At 49.2% G+C, this 17,662-nt stretch overlaps 1 long non-coding RNA gene across 2 annotated transcripts in view; it reads left to right on the plus strand.

The window, feature by feature from the left end:
* Positions 1-16,283, plus strand: part of LOC105712198 (uncharacterized) — a 65,603-nt gene extending 49,320 nt beyond the window's left edge. For both annotated transcript variants that reach the window (XR_010338764.1, XR_002477484.2), the window contains one exon: positions 185-16,283. This is a non-coding gene — a long non-coding RNA (uncharacterized LOC105712198). The remainder of the gene's footprint in view (positions 1-184) is intronic.
* The last annotated feature ends 1,379 nt before the right edge of the window (positions 16,284-17,662 follow it).

The following is a 17,662-nucleotide window of genomic DNA, read 5'->3' on the forward strand; positions in this document are numbered from 1 at the left end:
TCTCAAAAAAAAAAAAAAAAAGACTTGTCTCCTTCCACTGAGCCTGCATCCTAGCCTCTCCCCTTTCTGCATGCATCTCATGCCATGCAGCTGGCAGTACTTCAGTTGACAGAAGGTGGACCCTGCTTTTTTTCAAAAAAGGGGCCTCTCCCCAGCAATTACACCCTTCCATTTTCTCAACCAGGGCGTCTTCAGACTCTCCTTCTCCACTGGCTCCTGCCATGCTCCTGTCTCCACTTCCCGCCACCCTGCCTTCTCCATGGAGTACAGCCATGCTGTCTGCTTCTCACAGCCAAGATTCTAGAAAGAGACGTCTCCTTTTTCCTGGTCATCAACCACTCATTTATTCAGCAAGTTTCTTTTACACTTACCTGTGCTGGACATGGCAGCGATGCAGCAGTGAACAAAACCACCAACCCTGCTCTCATGCAGCTTATAATCAAGTAAGGAGACAAATGTTCCTGTAATGGCAGTTGTGAGGTGTGCTGCCACAGCCCAGCCACACGCCAATTCCCTTCTCTGTACACGTGGGGTCTGCTCACCCTTCCCACCTGAATTCACATGCCACCTCACCTATGCCCCTTCCAATGGCCGTACCCATACAACAGGGTGCCCTTTTGTGCCCACAGCAACCCTTGGGTGTAACTGCTCCCCACAGAGGCTGAACCCTGAGGGCAGAGTCCAGGCCACACTCACCTCGGAGCCCCCTGCCTGGCACAGAGCCCAGCCCAGCAGAGGTGTTCAGAGGATGAATGAAAGTCCCTGCTGAGATTGATCCAGTCTGCATGTGAACATCTCTGGGGGCTGAGAGTTCATGGCTTTCTTTTTCTTTAGATGGCCTTTTGGGTTTTTTTTGCCGTTATAAACTATATTTGGGTTAGGGAAAAACAATGTGAATATACTTAATACTGAACTCTACACTTGAAAATGGTTAAGATGGTGTAGTTTTAATTTATGTGTATTTTGCCAACAATTTTTTAAAATGCAGAGAATAAGTACAAAGAAGGGTAAAAAGGGAGCAAGGTCCATTTTATTGAGAAATAAAGAACAAAGGGTTTGTTTCAGATAGGATTGGATTTTAAAAAGTAATTTAGATTAGGGAAAGCAAATGAGAACCATAATAAGAAAGATACCACTTCACACCTCTTAGGATAGCTATTGTAAAACAACAACAACAACCTGAAAATAAATGTTGGCAAGGATATGAAGAAATAGGTACCCTGGCGCATTGCTGATGGGAACGTAAACTCATGCAGCCACTGTTGAAAACAGTGTGGTGGTTCCTCAAAAACTTAATTATCATATGATCCAGCAGTTCCACTTCTAGGAATATACCCAAAAGAATTGAAAACAGGGACTCGAAGTGGTATTTGTACACCAGTGTTTGTAGCAGTATTATTCACAATAGCCGAAAGGTGGAAACAACCCAAAGCCAAGATGAGTGGATAAGCAAAATATGGTGTGTGCATACAATGGAACATTATTCAGCTTTAAAAAGGAAGGAAATTCTGATACATGTTATAACATGGATAAACCTTAAAAACATTATGCCAAGTGAAATAAGCCAGACACAGAAGGACAAATGCCACATGATCCCACTTATATGAGGTACCTAGAATAGTGAAATTCATAGATACAGAAAGGAGATGGATGGTTGCCAGGGACTGGAAGGAGGAGAAACAGAGAGATATTGCTTAGTGGATGCTGACTTGATATTGAGGGTGATGAAAAAGTTCTGGAGATGGATGGTGGTGATGGCTGTACAGCAGTGAGAATGTACTTCATACTATGGAACTGTGCACTTAAAAATGATTAAAATAGACATAGATATTTTGGGTCTACTTTGCCATAACAAGAAAGTAATTTGGGAGTATTTTAGAGATTTTAGAAAATATCATAAGCGCAAGAGGAAAAAAATTAAAATCATTTCCAATCACCAGGTAGAGACAGTAACTGTTAAAAGTTCAGTGTGTAGGCTGAGCACGGTGGCTCACGCCTGTAATCCCAACACTTACTTTGGGAGGCCAAGGCAGGTGGATCACGAGGTCAGGAGTTCAAGACCAGCCTGGCCAAGATGGTGAAACCCATCTCTACTAAATATACAAAAAAAATTACCTGGGTGTAGTGGCAGGTGCCGCTAATCCCAGCTACTCAGGAGGCTGAGGCAGAGAATTGCTTGAACCCAGGAGACGGAGGTTGCAGTTAGCTGAGACCACGCCACTGCACTCCAGTGTGGGTGACAGAGTGAGACTCCATCTCAACAAAAAAAAAAATTAGGTGTGTATCTTTTCATTCTCGTTTTCTCTCTCAAAAAAATTGTGTGTGTATGTATGTATGTGTCTTCGGAGGCCACACTGGACTTTCAAGAAAGATCCCCTCACATTTGTCTCTGCTGCTTCCCTGCTTGGTGCCATCAAGAGCAAGTCTATCCATGTTCCAGATGTCAGTGCTTTGAACAATTTCTCATGGCTGAGTTCACTCCCCTGCACCTCCAGGGTTGCACTTCTCTGAAAATACTTATTTCTTTTATGTGTCTAAAAACATGGCGCCTGTGACTCAATAATATGTTGGAAGGGGTTGGAGACAAAAGCAAGTGCCTCTCACACCTTCTCACACACCGCACATCTTAGCGATGGCCAAGTGAGCATGTTGGCTCTCTGGACTCCTCAGTCTGTTGGTCTGGGCTGCACTAGGCTTACGCTCCCTGCCTCAACCCCAGCCTTGATCCTATTGCTTCTTGAACCTGATACTGGGCCTCACATTCCTCTGCTGATTCTAGCTGTTAGATCCTGCTACTCCAGCTTGTCAGGAAGCTGTGCCCTCATGCTCCCAAGAGCAGATCTGCCCTCTCCACTGAGAGGGAAGGAGTGAAGGCCGCACGGCCTCTGACCCCTGCTGGGCCCAGGGGAGGAACAGCTGCTTGCTTTATTTCTCCTGGGAGAAGTGTGTCTCCTCTTTGTCTCAGGCACCCCTTCTGCTCTGTACAGCAGCAAGTCAGCAGGAATAAGCTGAGTCGTCCAAGTAGTGGCTCCCTCCAGTATGGGGGCTCTATGGTCCTGGGAGCTGTCCTGCCTCCACTGCCACACACCTGGCCCCAGAGCATGCTGCAGCTGTCACACCCTGTGGAGGTGCCCTCAGGCCCCCACATTTGGGCCCAACTACAGCCTCCTTCCCCAGTTTTGCCACTTGGCCTGGGAGCCAGGGCACTTGCCAGCTCCGTTGGCAGGGAGAGGTGAAGAAAGAGGCCATGGCCGCTCAGGTGGCTGAAGTTCATGTTCATGCACACCAATTAGAGGTGGACAGTGCCTTCATTTACCTCCAAATTCAGTCACAGACACATGGCCCTTTTCTCTTGGCTGTGAGGCCTCTACAGAAGGGTTTTTTTTAAAGGTTGCAGCCAGGACCTTTACAGCCCAGTCTTGAGAAGATTATCTTTTTATTGCAACTTTGATTAATGATTGATCAAAAACTGATACTAGAAACACCAAAGAACAAATTTGCTGTAGACATTAGGAAAGGTCTACATCTGGCAGGCCTGGAGACCTGCCCACCTGCTCCCTGCAAGGTCAAACCAGGGCAAAGGTACACTGGAAGACCCAACCCCCACACACTCTTACATGTGCCCTCACACACACACACACACACACTGAGGGGAAAGAAAGATTTAATTGTCCTTAAATCCTCTTGGATTAGGCTATAAATTGCAAATAAATGGAGCAAAAGACAGACCAAAAGTACATAACGGCCTTTAATAGAATTTCTCTTTCTTGTTCTATGAATGCCTGTTACAATTAGCAGCTTAAAGGGAAACCTGGAGTGTGGGAAAGAGAGACCTTTGTGTGAAGACCACACCTGGGCTTCCTACAGACCTCAGGTCCCAGAGAGCATCTAAGATGCCTCCAACACCAGGTGGAGGAAGACAAGGGCTGCGGCACAGAGAAGCAGCACTTCCCTAGCATTTGTGGCAGGAAGTGGCTTGGAGAGGGATGAGGTTGTGCCTCAGGTGTGCTCTGGCTGTTCCAATGGTTTCTAGGGCCGTGACTGCCATAGTGAGGTCCATAGGCTGCGTCACAATCACCAAAGGGCCCAAACCTATGGCCTCAGAGCCTGGAGAGCCAGGAGTCTGCATTGCAACAACTCCCTGTTCAGTGGGTTCTACCAGTCCAGTGCCCGCCCTCTGAGGGCGCCCAGGGAACAGAGTGCCTGCTGGCTGGAACACTTTTTCCTGCCCTTCAGCTCCTCTGTGGTGCCCTGAGGCACAGGCAGTGGAAAGCTGGCAGAGCTGCTTCTAAATTGAAATTGGAAAAGGAAACTGGAAATCACAGTTTCGTTTTCCAGTTTCACTTGCACCCTCTAGTGTTGGGGTTTCTTTTCCACAAGGGGAGTCCCCCAGGGAGAAACAAGCAGGAGTGGGAGTGAGGGAGCATGTTGGGTAAAGGCAGTGAAGGTATCCGGTCTGCAGCTTGGCATGGAGGGGCCCCAGCACTGCACTCGCTTCCTCTAAAGCTGGCCCGCTTGCTGTCAGCCCTGGGGGGTTACCTCTCTAGGAAAAGCTAATGTCATGCTTATGCTGAAAAACTTTTCAGAGGTACTTTAGGAGGGGCCCTGGCTCTCGGTTAATCTGGGCCATTTCATACTGGCTGTGGTCACCCAAGCACAAACACTGAAAGCCACAGCTGGCAAAGGCATCGCTTTGGAGCAGCTTGGAAAACACCAGCAAAGAAGCTTTCATGGAAGCGGCAGATTTCCTGGAGCAACTGGAATGTGGGGAAAGAGGGCAATGAGGGAGAACCGAGAATTGGCCCCCACTGCCGACTCAACTCCATTCCTCTCCTCACCTGAAATGCCTCTTCCTTGGGAACAGCTGCCCTAACCCCTTATCCCACATACTCCTTTGTAGGTTAAGACCCCTGAAGTTGCACCCTCTCATAGCAGCTGTGTTTTTCAGAGATCAGTGTGATTATTTGCCTGATGTCTGCCTCCCTCAGGGAAGTAAACTCTGAGGCATGGCTCTGGTCTGTGTTGTTCACTGTGTGTCCCCAGTGCCTGGGTGTGCCTGGCATGCAGGAAGTACACACAAAAAACGTGTGCATGAGTAAGGGCAGGCCTGAAGAGCCCAAGAGAAGGACAGTGTTCCGGAGAGGGGTGTGCACTGGGCTGGCCAGAGTCTGGACTGCATCCCATCCTCTGAGCAACTTCACAGGAGGATTCTGTGGACAGATGCCCCAGCTCTTCTGCCCACAGCTCCTACCCCCAGCCTGAGGAATGCTTTGACTGTCCCCAGTGTGTGCAGGCAGTGGGGAGGTGGTAGGGGGAGGTGTCCCATGTGGCACACTCTCCCTAGCCCTGGCTTTGCCCCCCTTACCTACAAAGATGGTCTTCACAGCCTCTTCCAAATAGGCAGGGCACTGAGCTCCATGGACCACCCCTAAAAGGAAAGGCCACTTTCAGCCTGTGGGTCAGGAGGAGGCAAGCTGGTGCTGGGGGCACGACAGTGGTTTTTAAAGTGAGGAGGGCAGATGAAGGACGTTGGTAGACCATCCTCTGAGGGGAGATGTAGACTGAGGAAGCAACCCTGACCTCAGGCCCCACACCACCCTTTCACCTTAGCCTTGCTTTCTCATCGGTGAATGGGACTCATTCCTGTGTGTGTGCCATGGAGGCAATGTAGCAGAAGAGAATAGAGCACACTTAGGAACTCAGCCATCTGGGAGAAAATCTCAGTTCTGTGATGACCTTGAGCCAATGACTGAATTTCTCTTTGTCTCATTTTCTCTTCTGTAAAATGGGAACAATTACAGTGAATTCTTTGAATTCATTAATGTACCTGACACATGGTGTGAGCTCAGTCATTACCTTTGCCAGGGTTGCAAGGATCTAATGAGATGGCAGATGTGAGCGCTCCCGGACCCGAAGGGGTTATATGAATGAGAGGAAGCAGTGGGTATTATTCGGGAAATATTGAAGGCACAACTTCCCTCCCACATTTGTCTGGGGTGGAGCAACAGTTTTATTTATTTAATGTTAAGCTGGAAGATGCACCAAAGGGAGGTAAAAAACTGAAACCGCCAACTGTTTGAGCTCCAGACTGCACCGAAGCGGTGTGGCTGGTGCAGATGGCGAGAGCCCCAGCGCAGGCCCACTTCCTCCGCGAGTGCCACGTACCTTCCTCACGCTAGCCGTCTTCCCAGGCTGCAGGAAGTGGGGCCAGGAACAGGCCCTCCGGCTGTGTAGGGGGAGGCTTGGGCAGGGGTTGGCAGTTGCTGGGTGTGAACGGAAGCCTTGGAGGTCCTTGCTGGGTCCTGGAGCCGCCTGTGTGGCAGCCCCTACCCTCTCCCTGTCCAGGCCTGTCCAGGACTAGTTTGTAGCAGGCTCTTATAACCTAGGCTCTTGTCTCTTGCAGTAGTGAGCCACTATACAAAAGGCATCCAGCGGAGGGAGGCAGGCTGGAGACGAGGAGAGCTGAATCTTTTCTCAAAGGAAATGCAGTTGCGGTTTTGAGATGTTCATATTTCACATCTGTGGTTGGCGTTTCCCAGGGTTCTCAGAGGTGAATGAAGGGTCAGCCCCATATCGCCAAATAAGGCTCACAGTGACCTTAGCAACAAGCTTTGCTGCCCATTGGCTGCCACTGCTGCTGCCTGCCAGTGTGGCCTCCTGAAGGCCAGCACTGATGCTGAGCTGAAACCTTCTGCATGTGCTGAGGTCCAGCTGCCTCTGTCAGAAATCACTGCCCTTGGAAGCAGCCACAGATAGGTAGAGAGCTCCTGACAAAGGTGGACAAGGTCGGTGGGAGAACTGCCCAGGAGCCCACGTTTCAGAGTCTACCTGGCCAGTGTTCCATCCTCACGCAGAGCCAGACCAGCACCTTGGGCTTGGTGGCCTGGTGCCAGCTTGCCAGGACAACCCCCATACCCCTCCCTGTCAACCTTGGACTCTACAGTGGTCATCATTTCATTTCATTTCTGTTCATTTTAGTTCCACTGTGTCCTCCCTTGCTCCAGGCGCTTGGCTAAGCTCCTTCTCCACATTATGTCTTTCACCTCTCTCAACAACCCTGTGAGACAATTAGCCCCATTTTACAGGTGTAGAAACTGACACCAAGGGAGGTCAGGTAATGGTCCAGGTGACTGCACCACTAATAAGTGGGGAAGTCAGAATTTAAACCCAATTTAAACAGGGCCAGATCCCATGCTATTAACCATTGCACTGTATTGCCAGACACTCAATGTCCGTGCAGCTCAGTGTCTTCATTCTGTGACATGGGGATGACAGTACGTACCTCACAGGGTTGGGGTGAGCATTGCATGGAGTGAGTGTGTTCAGAGGCACACCTTTGCACCAGTGGCCTTGGCACCTCCAAGGCATGCTCCACAAGCAGCTTGCACAGTCCTCTCCCACAGTGTGTGCTGCTGAAACATTGAGGTTTGTGGACCGGACTTCACTGTAGCCCTTGTATTTGGTTTTCACTTCCTCTTTCTTGACCTCCTCCCACCCCCACCCAACTGCAAGGTAGGGAGGCTACTGAGGGGCCAGCCTGTGGGTTCCAGAGGGCACAGGGGTGTCTGTGATGGAGGGGACAGGGTTCTGAAGACAGAAGGTGGGAAGGTCACACTGTAAGGGCAGACATACCCCATTTCTTCTACCCAGACAATGGGGTGTGATACTACTGTTTCCCTGAGAAACATTTTCAGGATTAAAAATATATAAGTAAAGAAAAAAAAGTATATAAGTGATCTGGTAAAGATGAAAACATGGCTCGAGTGAAGGTAGTGAATTATCTCAATTGACTTCACAGTCAGTTACAGATTGAACTCCTTGTTCTGCTCTTTTCACCCTTCTCACTACTGTACTTGACTAGTCTTTAAAAAAATAAATAATATAAAAAATTTAAAAAGATGAAAACATATATATATATACACCGTATAACCCTAGAGTCCCACTCCTCAGAATCTGCTCTAACCACACTCTTACCCATGTGCACCAGAATATCCACATAGCACCAGGAAGAGTCTAAATGACCATCCACAGTATAGAGTACAAATAAATTGTGCAGTGTTCCTGGAGTGAAATGAACTACATTGACTTGCAACAACTGTAATGTTCTCATATTGGATAATAATATTGTAATAATGAATGACTCATCAACATAATGAGTAAAACCTACAAAAGAATGCATACAGTATAATTCCTTTTAGCAAAAATCTAACAGCTGGCAAAACTGAACTGTATTGTTAAGGATACATGCAGAGGAGGTCACACTACAAAAAGCACAGAATTATTATTACAAATGTCTATTTACTCATGCACAAGGGAGGGTTGGGGTTGTGATTAGCAGGGGAACACAGGGGTGCTTTGGGGGTGCTAGCATTGTTTTATCTCTTAAATGTGGGAGATTACCCTGGATTATTGGGTGGGCCCAATGTAATCATAAGCATTCTTAAATGGAGAAGAGGGAGGTGGAAGGGTCAGAACCAGAGAGATTGCAATATGTGAAAGACCTGACCAGCCAGTGCAGGCTTTGAAGGTGGAGGAAGGGGCCACAGGCCAAGGAATGCAGGCAGCCTCTAAAAGCTGGAAGAGGGAAGGAAGATAAGGGATTCTCTACTAGAGGCCCCAGGAAGGAATGCAGCTCTGCTGACACCTTCAGTTTAGCCCAGTGAGACCTGTTTTGGACTTCTGACCTACAGAACGATAAGAAATTCGTGTTCTTTTAACCGCCTAAGCTTATGATAACTTGTTAGAGCAGCAACAGGAAACTAATCCACTGGGAAACCATCTGGGGGATGCAGCCGCCCAAAATCCCTGCACATGGTTAGATTCAGCGTCACAAGGCTCCACAGTCCCTCTGCAAAAGACTCCATTCCCTCTTGGAGAAGCTCAGACTCTAGAGCCCTGGGCAGGGAATGGGCCTCCATGGCATGGGGGCATCAAGAAGGATGCCCCCAGGACAGTGCCTCTGCTGGACATCTCTACAGGAAACAGTGTATCCCTCAGTGGCGTGAGAAGATCCAATAGGGTCACTATACTCCACAGCTCCAGGGGACACTGTTCACATTTTAGTCTATATAGCCTCTGGTGACCTAAGATTAAATGAGAACACTTGCTGTGTGACCTGAAGTTCATGGTCAATAAGTTGTAGCTATTGTTATGCACAATTTAGGGGGAAGCAGGTCACTGCAGACCAGCAGTGGTTTTATAGAGTTTTGCTATATGATTATTTGTTAAACTGAACATATGTTCTGTGTATTTTTTTGCATAATTATTGTTTCACAGTTTTTAAAAAGTATACACACATGAATCTTCTCTAGCCCTGAACAGCACAGAATGGACAGGGCAGCAGACTGAGCTCTGCCCCACGCCGGCCCTGTTTCAGAACAGCACTCCAGAGTCGCACTGCTTGCTGAACCACAGCTGTTACTGCAGATTGAGGAGCCTCAGAGGAAACAGAAGATAAAGATCATTATGGAATTTAGGATTGCAGGACATTCTTTGACATGTCATAACAGCCAGGGAAGATCAACTGTGGTTAGGGGAACAGGGGCAGGAAGAAACCATGGCCAAGGCCTGTCTGGCAGGACTTGAAGGGGCAGAGGGACCCCTGCAAATGACCCTGCCTGGGACCCAGCCACACCTGGCCCCTGTACAGCACTGATTCAGCTGGGGCATTTATCCCAGGAGCCCTTCTTGAGGGAGGCCTGTATTTGTTGATTATCTGCCATATGCCTGGTCCCTGCAGAATACAAGGAAGAAAATGGCCTTCAGCAGAGGCTGAGACAGGAGCCTACAGGATGCACAGTAAGTAGGAGTCCAAGGCTCAGGAGGAGGCTTTCCTGACTCTCTCTCCCAGGGGACTGACATTCTCTACTGATACACACCTTGTGTCTGGGTGACAGGTGTTAAAATAAGTGTCAAGTGAGCAAGTGTGTGGAGCATACGCTGTACAGAGTAAAGTCTCTATAGGATCCTGCTGGAGAGGCAGTCCACTGGGTCACCACTTCTCCAGAGAAGGGACTGGTTGCTCGTCAGTCAGCCCTGCCAGCTGGAGCAGGCTTCCTCAGGGGTGCCTGGGGCTTTTGCCCACTGACTCCTCTTGGGAAGAGCAACCTGTCAGGCATTAAAGACAGTTTTCCTTTCTCTTCTCTAAACTAAACATGACCAGTTTCCATCTCATCATCTTGCCCTCAGCAGAGGTTATCTAGTCTGGAGAGGCAACAGTAGTATCCAATGTGATCTGTACAGGCAGAACCATGGATGCAGATGGGAAATTCAGGTTTATGTGCTTCAGCAGTCAGTATATGCAAGTTGTAATGGGGACAGTGGCTGGCATGGCCTCCAGCACTGTGGGAAGGATCAGGGTTTCTGATAATCATTTTTCTTTCTTTGGTAGACACTTTTTACATAGACACTGTTTTGGTGTAAAACTCCACATTGTAGCCCTTGTCAACAGTGTTATGTTTCCCCTCAACTGTACTGGAAACTCCCTGAGGTGGCTGGCTTGTGGTAGGCACTCCATACCTGTTAGCTAGTATTATTTATTTATTGTTTTGTTATTTGAATGGACAATCATTCATGTCATTTAATGAGGATGGGCTAAGTGCCAGAATACGGCGCTGAACTAGAATAGACCCGTCCCTGGCCCCCAGAGCTCCCAGACACACTAGGAAGACTTGTTGATTGAATGATAAACCTTAATTGAACTCATAATTAACATCTTTACCACCAGTTGTCATTGAGTGCTCTCTGTGTGTTCAACTTAGAACATACCCTTCCTGCCCTCAGATGCTGGAATGTGAGAATCGTTAAGGGAGACACCACTGTGTGAGTGAGAAAATCCTGGACTTGGAGGGAACTAACTAGGGATCACCTCCCAGCTCTGCCATGGACCCACTGTGTGACCATGGGCGAGTTACTTGACCTCTCTGAGCCTCAGTTATCAGTGAAATTGAGTTAATAATATATCCCTCAGTGGCTGGGTGCAGTGGCTCATGCCTGTAATCCCAGCACCTTGGGAAGCCAAGGCGGGTAGATCACGAGGTCAGGAGTTCGAGACCAGCCTGGCCAACATGGTGAAACCCCATCTCTACTAAAAATGCAAAAGTTAGCCAGGTGTGGTGGCAGAAGCCTATAATCCTCAACAACTCAGGAGGCTGAGGCAGGAGAATTGCTTGAACCCGGGAGGTGAAGGTTGCAGTGAGCCAAGATCACACTACTGCACTCCAGCCTGGGTGACAGAGCAAGACTCTGTCTTGGAAAAAAAAACAAACTCAGTATTTTATATTGAGATATATATATGTATCAGTGGCACAAGAGGATCAAATAGGGTCACCACACTCCGCAACTTCAGGGGATACTGTTCACATTTTAGTCTATGGATCCTCCGGTGGCGTAAGATTTAAATGAGAGCACTTTTGCTGAGTGACCTGAAGTCAATGTCAGTAAGTTATAGCTATTGTTATGTACGACGTAGGGGGAACCAAGGGTCACTGCAGGCCAGCAGGCTGACACGATTTGACCATGCTTGTTCAAGGAAGGGCAGGGCTCTGAGAAGTGCAGACTGTGATGCAGGTGAGGGCCGGGAGGACTCCCAGCGCAGGTCTGGAAGGAGTGAGGCTGGTGAGGGAAGTGGTAAGCAACCTCAAGGCAGGAATAAAGTGCTTGCCCTTCTCTCCAGGCACAGAGGAGCCGCTGGAAGCTGGGCACAGAGCTGACATGGAGAAGACCAAGGCAAACACTTTACTTCTTAAGCTGCAAAGGATCCTAGGGATCATCTTGTGCAGCATCTTGTCTTACCAGGCAAAGGCCAGGGAGGGAAAGTAGTCAGTCTCCGGGGTCACACAGCAAGGACCAGGACCCAGGCCAAGACTCCCACCCTTGCAGAGCCCAGCTCAAATGATTCCTTGAGCCCAGTTTGTGGCTCCACAAAAGAAAGTTCCTGGCACTTTTCTTATTTATATATATTTTTTCTGATTATAAAAGCAATTATAGCCCAGTCAGGTGGCTTATGCCTATAATCCCAGTACTTTGGGAGGCCAAGGCAGGAGGATCACTTGAGCTCAGGAGTTCGGGACCAATGTGAACAACATGGCGAAATCTTGCCTCTACAAAAAATTAGCTGGGTATGGTGGCACACACCTGTAGTCCCAGCTACTCAGGAGGCTAAGGTGGGAGGATCACTTGAGCCTGTGAGATCAAGGCTGCAGTGAGCTGAGATTGCACCACTGCACTCCAGCCTGGGCAACAGGGTGAGACCCTGTCTCAAAAAATAAATAAATAAGTAAAAGTAATTATAGGTCATCATGGAGCATTTTTAAGCTATAGAAATATCAAGAAAGTATAATCACCTGCAATCCCACCACCCATAATCACCTTTAGTATTGTGATGTATTCCCTCCATCTGTATTCCACAAAACATTATATATTAGATTAGATTTGAATTGTGTTGCATATAGTTTGACTTCCCCCTTTTTCCCTGTAAAATTATGCTTTATGAGAAGGAGGGACTGTTTTTAATATAGAAGAAACTCTAGAAAACCTTTTTCTTAAAAAAAGCAAAGCCCCACCATCTGCAGTGGTTGGAGGACATCCTGTGGGGCTGCTCATTGGCTCTGTCACACATCCGGTGTGAGCTGCAGGGTGGTGGCAGTGGCTGACTCCTCTTCCCTGGCCAGGCTACACCCTCCCGCCTATGGGTGAGACAGAGTTTGAAGCGTCTGTGCTCACCCTTCCCTCCCTAACACAGGATGCTGTGATCACCCACCCCATCAAAAGGCATGTGGGGTTGTGATTGTTACTGTTTGCATCTCAAGCTGTGAAGCACAACGTTTTCTCGTGTGTTATCTCACCTGAGACTTACACACCCTGTGAGGCAGATAAGACAAATGATGTTATACCCATTTTACAGATGAAGAAACTAAGGCTATAAAAGGTCTAGTGGCTTATTTGATGCCACACAGCTAGTAAGTGGCAGAGCAGGGACTTTATGCAGATCTGGCTGGCATCCAGTAACTTTTTTCTTTTTTTTTTAAGACGAAGTTTCACTCTCGTTGCCCAGGCTGGAGTGCAATGGCACAAGCTTGGCTCACCGCAAACTCTACCTCCCGGGTTCAAGCGATTCTCCTGCCTCAGCCTCCTGAGTAGTTGGGATTACTGGCATGCACCACCATGCCCGGCTAATTTTCTATTTTTGGTAGAGACATGGTTTCTCCATGTCGGTCAGGTTAGTCTCGAAATCCTGACTTCAGGTGATCCACCCGTCTCAGCCTCCCAAAGTGCTTTTCCAGAGCTAAACTTAGTGCCCTTAGTAACGCCAAGGACTGAGAGTGTTATGAGAATTATGGATGTGTGGAGGGGACATGCAACTACCCTGGCAGTCTTAAGCCAAGCTCTGTAGCCTCTTACTAGCTGCTAGGTGGCCTGACCTCAGGGAAGCCCCTCTAGGACCACTCAGAGCCATCACCTCAGCTCACTGAGGTGTAGGGAGGGGGTTCAGAAGAGTAGCTGCTTCCTGCAGCAGAGGCACTGTCCTGGGGGGCATCCTTCTTGACCTCCCCATGCCATGGAGGCCCATTCCCTGCCCAGGCCTCTAGAGTCTGAGCTTTTCCCAGTGGGAATGGAGTCTTTCACAGAGAGGCTGGAGAGCCTTGTGGTGCTGAGTCTAACCCATGCACAGGAATTTTGGGCGGCTGCATCTCTAAGATGGTTTCCCAGTGGATCAGTTTCCTATTGCTGCTCTAACAAATTATCATAAACTTAGGGGCTTAAAACAACACTTTTTTTTTTTGAGATGGGGTCTTACTCTGTCACTCAGGCTAGAGTACAGTGGTGCAAACTTGACTCACTGCAATCTCTGCCTCCCGGGCTCAGACCATCCTCCTACCTCAGCCTCCCAAGTTGTCAGTACTAAAGGCACGTGCCACCACACTGGCTAGTTTTTTGTATATTTTATAGAGACAGGATCTTACTGTGTTGCCTCAGCTTGTCTTGAACTCCTGGGCTCAAGCAATCTGCCTGCCTCAGCCTCCCAAAGTGCTAGGATTCCAAGTGTGAGCCTCTGCACCTGGCCCCAATTTTCTTATAGTTCTGTAGTCAGAAGTCCAAAACGGGTCTCACTGGGCTAAACGGAAGGTGTCAGCACAGCTGCATTCCTTCCTGGGGCCTCTATTAGAGAATTGCTTTCCTTCTTTCCACTTTCCAGCTTTTAGAGGCTGCCTGCATTCCTTGGCCTGCGGGCCCCTTCCTCCACTTTCAAAGTCAGCACTGCTGGTCAGGTCTTTCACATGATGCAATCGCTCTGGTTCTGACCCTTCTGCCTCCTTCTTCTTCATTTAAGAACCCTTGTGATTAGGCTGGGCATGGCGGTTCATGCCTGTAATCCCAGCATTATAGGAGTCCAGGGTGGGTGGATCACCTGAGGTCAGGAATTCAAGACCAGCCTGGTCAACACAGTGAAACCCCGCCTCTACTAAAAATAAAAAATTAGCTGGGTGTGGTGACCTACACCTGTAGTCCCAGCAGCTTGGGAGGCTGAGCCAGGAGAATCACATTGTATTTTCATTTTCATTTATCTTAAAATATTTTGTAGGCCAGGCACAGTGGCTTACACTTGTAATCCCAGCACTTCAGGAGGCCAAGGGGGCGGATCACGAGGTCAGGAGATCAAGACCATCCTGGCCAACACAGTGAAACCCCATTTCTACCAAAAATCCAAAAATTAGCTGGGCATGGTGACGCATGCCTGTAGTCCCAGCTATTTGGGAGGCTGAGGTAGGAGAATTGCTTGAACCTGGGATGCAGAGGTGGCAGTGATCTGAGATCGCACTGTGCACTCCAGGAAGGGCGACAGAGTGAGACTTTGTCTCAAAATTAAAACAAAACAAAACAAAACAAAAAAACACCCTTGTGATTACACTGGACCCACACCAATAACCCAGGGTAACCTCTATTTGAAAGTGAGCTGATTAGCAATCTTAATTCTATCTGCAGCTTTAATTCCTCTTTGTCATGTAGCGACATATTCATAGGTTCATGCATTAGGACATGGACATCTTTATTCCACTGTGGACCAACATTCTGCCTTCCACACCCAGCCTCTCTTCTGAGTTTTCCAAGGGTCCCCATCCTCAGGCATAGACAGCAGGCTGGGCCAGACCACAGTCAGGGTGTTCCCGCCACTATCAGAGAGGTCCTTTCTGCCCTGGTCCCCTCCCACCCGCCTGCTCCTCTTTCAGCTCAGTCTGTCCTGGACTCCTCTTCCTTCATCCTCTGCTCCAAGTCTTAGATAGAGAGGAGCGGGGCAGGAAGTGCCAGGGGGTGTGCAGATGGAGGAAAGGGAAGGTAAGGCCTGAGGCACCAGGGCTGTGGGAGCCCCGGGAGCTGAGGCCTTCTCATCCAGACACCCTGCACTTCTCGGGGTCCAGGGCCCCTGAGGACCACACACTCAGTTCCAGGACTGGAGAAGTGGCCAGCCAAGTGGTGGAGCCCTTCCACCTGTGCATCCCTAGCTGCACTTAACAGCCATAGTTCACTTGGCCCTTTTCTTGGTTGATGACTGTCTCCCTTCATTTATTCCCTTTCCCCTGTCCTTCCCTAGGCCTCAGGCAGCAACGTTGGGGGCTTCCAGGGGAGGCAGGGCCTCAGCCACACCTCTGTCCCTGGGCTGCTTGGAGTGGGCATGGGGAATCCAGAACCCCAGCAGGAGGGCCAATGGGGAGCACAGAGCAGGAAAGCCTGGACAAAGCCTTTGGCCCTCAGGAGGGTGACCAACTGGCCCTGGTTTGCCTGGGACTTTCCCAGCTCTAGCACTGAAAGTCCCAAATCCTTGGAAGCTCCTCAGTCCTAAGCAGACTGGGACAGTTGGTCAGCCTATCTCCAAGCCCTTTTGCACCTCCTAATCTACTCTAGATCACCTCTGCAGCCTGCGCAGCTGGCCCTTTGGACGCCTTGATGCTAGAGAGACCTGTGCGCTAAGGAAAGGCCCCAAGCCAGTACCAGGAAAGTATAGACTCCTGCTTGCAGCATTCCCAGCAGAGGCATTGCCTGTGGACACCGCATCTGTGTCTGCATATGGCAGAGCTCCCAGATATATGCATAAGGCAGTGAAAAAATGTATTTGCACCCAGTCTCTAAAAATTCAACAGCCTGGTTACTTCTGGGTGGTATATGGCAGGTGGCTTTAATATGTGGTTTTATTTACTCATCTGTATTTCTTACTCTTTGTACAATTAAACCATGTTCCTTTTACTTATGTATATTTTTAATAAAAGAAAGTTGTTAATGACTCAGCCTTCTATCTTCAGTCCTGCTGAAGGTGACGAGCAGTCATGCTGCATGTTGTGCACACTCTGGCTCTTGTTCTGGGGCCTTTGACCTTGGCTGCTGGTTGGTGGTGGCCTGTTCTGCCCAGGGCTCTACTGCAGGGGCAGGGTTGGTTACTCCTCTGTTCCCTTTCTGCCTCTCAGCCTGTTTGCTCCCCTGGACCCCAGAGTCTAGCCTGGTTCCCCCAGGGAGGGACTCAGAAAATGCTACTATAGAGAGATGCTAACTACATCTCTGCTGATCAACAGGAGATGCTCTGAAGTGCCAGTCATGGCTGAGCACTGTGAGAATATGGAAGAGATGAACTGCTTGCCCCTGGGGAGCTTACAATCTGGTTGGCGAGACTGGGTACCCTGCAGACCCCATGGGGACTGGCACACAGAAAGGGACAGGCCCTAGATGGTGAGGCTTTGCCTGTGAGGGCCGTCACAGTTCAGAGAAGGGAGGGCCCCAGGGCTCCATTGCACATGTCTTAGGATGGCCAGAGATTAGAAATGGGGTCCTCTTCAGTGACCTGAGGCACAAGCTTGGGGGTAGATGGTCTCCTAGGCCCACAACTCTGGCTGCTGGCCATCTATGACAGAAGAGTGGTGATGAACACTCACCAGGCTGTTCCAAGTCTCGGAAAGTTCAACACCCCTTCAGGTCCTCCTTTCTGCCCTGCCCCACCCACCCCCCCACCCCATACGGGAATACCAGGCTGTGACCCATCCAACTCCAGCTCCTCTCCCCATCCCAATAAGCCAAGCAGGAGCACTTGGAGGGTAGCCCTGGGTCCCCGGCAGAAACAGCCCTCCTCTGCCCCCACAATCAGGTCATCAGCCACCACCCCAGTCCACCCCAGTCCCTACCAGTGCCCTGGTATGGCCGACATGACAGGGCTTCTTGTAATTCTGGCCTAATGGTTCCTTCTCTCTCAAACCCACATCCCCATACACCAACTCCATGTCCATATGCCTCCCTTGTTCCACAAAATCAGCTTTCTTCAAGAAACCAGAGAAGCACATGATGGTTGCCAATCCCCACCATGCCTCCCCTGGGGCCTCCCTCCTGATCTGAGATCCTGGGTATATCCCTCAGACTCTCTGAGCAAAGGTGTAGCTGAGTTGTGTGGGTGTTTTGTTTTGTTTTGTTTTGTTTTTTCTGTGTAAGAATTCACTACTTGGGCCCCAATTCTGGACAAATTCCAGATTGACAGTATGAGGGCGAGGTGGTAGCAGAACTGGACACCCCCACAACACTGTTGCTTTGAAGGAAAGAAGGAGGGTAGAAACAGGAGGGGACCCAGCCAATCCAAGTCATTTGGCCTGAAATGGATGCAAGGGCCTCACCCAGGCTGCCCCTC

Source organism: Aotus nancymaae, unplaced genomic scaffold (assembly GCF_030222135.1).
Source record: "Aotus nancymaae isolate 86718 unplaced genomic scaffold, 86718_ANA_hifiasm-v0.15.2.pri h1tg000064l_1, whole genome shotgun sequence".
In the NCBI taxonomy this organism is placed as follows: Eukaryota; Metazoa; Chordata; class Mammalia; order Primates; family Aotidae; genus Aotus; species Aotus nancymaae.